This window comes from Phalaenopsis equestris, unplaced genomic scaffold (genome assembly GCF_001263595.1).
Source record: "Phalaenopsis equestris unplaced genomic scaffold, ASM126359v1 Scaffold000084, whole genome shotgun sequence".
Classification (NCBI taxonomy): domain Eukaryota; kingdom Viridiplantae; phylum Streptophyta; class Magnoliopsida; order Asparagales; family Orchidaceae; genus Phalaenopsis; species Phalaenopsis equestris.
In genome coordinates this window covers 714928-717857 of record NW_018164526.1, presented here as the reverse complement: position 1 = coordinate 717857, position 2930 = coordinate 714928, and positions in this window count along the sequence as shown.

The window sequence follows — 2930 nt, the reverse complement described above, 5'->3', positions numbered from 1 at the left end:
GGTATTTTTTTATAATTTTTCTTTGTATTAAAAAATAATAAAACCTTAGAATCCTTCACAATCTTATATATCAAAAATCAAGATAAATTTTGGTATTGGATAAAATTGGGGAAATGAATTGAACCAAGAAAATGAAACATATGCAACTTTGGCTTTGTCGCCGACGACGCCCTTTTACAGAAGCCATGGCGCCGATGGCGCCATCAGGGGCGTCGATCGCCCCTAGTGCGGTTTCGACAGTCATGACGAATTTGGCAAACTTTGGCGGGATTTCACTTCATAATAATTGCCCAGAGACCTTTTTAAAGGCCTAAAAATTGTTTTGGATGACCAAAAACTTCCATACTTCAAAATCCATGGCTTTCAATTCCATAAACACTTCAAGGTATGGAGTTTTCAATAGAAGAAAGTTCATCAGTTTTGACGCACAGAGATTATATGACAAATTCATCACGAAAAAGGGACTTATCAAGGAGAGAGGCAATGTCAATCATGGATTAAGTAATCTAAGTTCTCAGATTGATAAAATTATAGTACAAAAAAGTTGAGAAGTTCTATGGTACACTACCGCTGCAGTAGTTGTTCTAGTGGTAAAAGAATTTTACGCAAACCAACATGGAATTAACCAAGGAGTTGTCTTCATTTGAGGTAAGGGTGTACCATTTACTACGATATATTTATGATAGAAAATATGCCAATCTATTATTATATGAACATTATACCAACAAAGGATATGATGCATGATGTATACCAATTTCTGATGGATGAAAATGATAATTTGGAAATCAGAGACGAGGGGTACATTAGTTTCTTCGCTTCACTGCTTAATCTGCTATCTAAACAATGACATTTCTTCATCTCTGCAAAACTACTCCCTACAATGAAAATTAGTAGAGTTACAAAAGAATGTGCAATTTTAAACTATTGCATTCAAATGGGAAAGCCCATTGATGTGGGATCAATTATTGTCAAATCTATTATGGATATTATTATGAATGGGTCTATATATGGACTGAGGCATCCTTCTACAATCTTCTTACTTTATAGTCGATCTCAAGTGCCATATGAAAGTTGAGAGAAAGTATTATTACCCTGGGAGCCAATGAATCCTATTGATGAAAACAATATTGGGAATGGAAATGAAGCGTTGGATATTATCTTAGATAATTCATCACATGCTTCAACACCCTTAATACCCTATACAGTTGGAAGTTCAATAGTCTTGGAGAAGAAAATGAAGAAAATAGAAAGAGAACTTCAGAGTGTCATGAATGCAATAGGAAATCTTAATTACCTTTTTGATCACTTAGATTGGAGGATGAATGCAAACTTTGATCATATGGGAATAATTGAAGCAGGTTTGGTGCAGATGTTCAAGAAAAATGAATGGATCAATGAAAATTTGACTGAGGAGATACATAATCAAAATTGGCTTCACTTAAATTAACTTAAGGAAGAAGGCTTGGCTACATTCTCTAAACTTGTATTTAAGTATTAGCATATTTACTAATAAAGTTTTAATGAAGTTATTTTTCATATGGATATTCTAAGTGGTTTTAATTTGATAATTTGCAATTTTTCTTGAAAAGAATAGATAATCAAAAATCTTAGACTTGACTGCTAGATATTCTTATGTTTAGTATTAACTGAAGTTATTTTAAATTTTTCTTAATTTATGCTATTATATTTAGTAAACCAAAACATGAAAATCTAGAAGTTAAAACTCTTTGCCTTAAGACATGTTTTTATATAGTAAATGAGTTACTTGAGGATAAGTAACATTTAAGTTTGGGGGATTTTGATGCACCAAAAATATATACATTTTTAGACCTATATTTTATACTCATTTTTTGTGATATTTTGTTTTAAAGGAAGGTATTTTTAATTTTTTATTGTAGGTTGATGCGCTGATGATTTTTAGGACTTTAAGCAAAAAAAGGAAGCAAAAAGAATGGAATTTGGAGTCAAAATGACATTTTGGAAGAAAAACTCAGTGTCGACGGTGCCAGTAAGGATGTCGACGAAGCCATTTGACAGAGAATGTAGAATTAAATTTGGGCTATGGGTGCCGACAACGCCATTGTGGTCGTCGACAATGCCATCGTGGACGCCGACAACACCATCGTCGGTGCTTGGAGAAATTTTAGAAGATTCGATGAATTTGGACGTTTTTTAAAGAGTTATTTGAGGCACCTCTTACCTCTTAGAGAACCGACATTATGCTTTATTTAGAGTGAAAATTACTCAAAAAAAGTTGTAGTTAGAGGGGGCTAGAGTGTATTTTAGTTTACTGGAGCGTTCTATTATTTAGTGTGGTGAGTCTGAGTGTGATTTTCTCTTAAGAGTTGTTAAGAGAGTGAGAGAAGTGAGAGATTTCTTCTTCCATACATCTTAAAAGAGAAAATTCAGGGTCTTGTAAGGAGAGAAAGAGCTTAAGAGAGGCTATAAGGGATTTGCTTTGAGAAAAAGTTACAGATAAGTGGCGTTTGTTTATTGTTGTTGTGTAAACTTTCTTTTATTTATGAAATTTGTATTTTGTTGTATCTTTCTCATGAGGTATTAGTAGTTTTCTTTGTCTTACTCCCTACTCTGAGATATGGTAAAATGAAGAGATAATTTGGATGTGCCGATTTTAATATATAAAATAAATTGTGATGATTTTTCCACTCTGTTTTTAATTTACTTTTCAATCTGACAAATTGAAATGTTAAAATCTGTTATGAAACATATGATCTAGGAAATAGAGTATGAGTTCTACAACAAAGTGCAAAGTGAGAATCACATTCAATTCTATGAATGAGTGTTTCGTTCATGGACTTGGGTGTAAATAAATAGGTAAATATATATTATTGGGCGAATAATTGGATATTTTAGGGTGACAAACTAAAATCCCCAATTTGGTCTTAGTGTTTAAAAACTAAAGAGAGAGT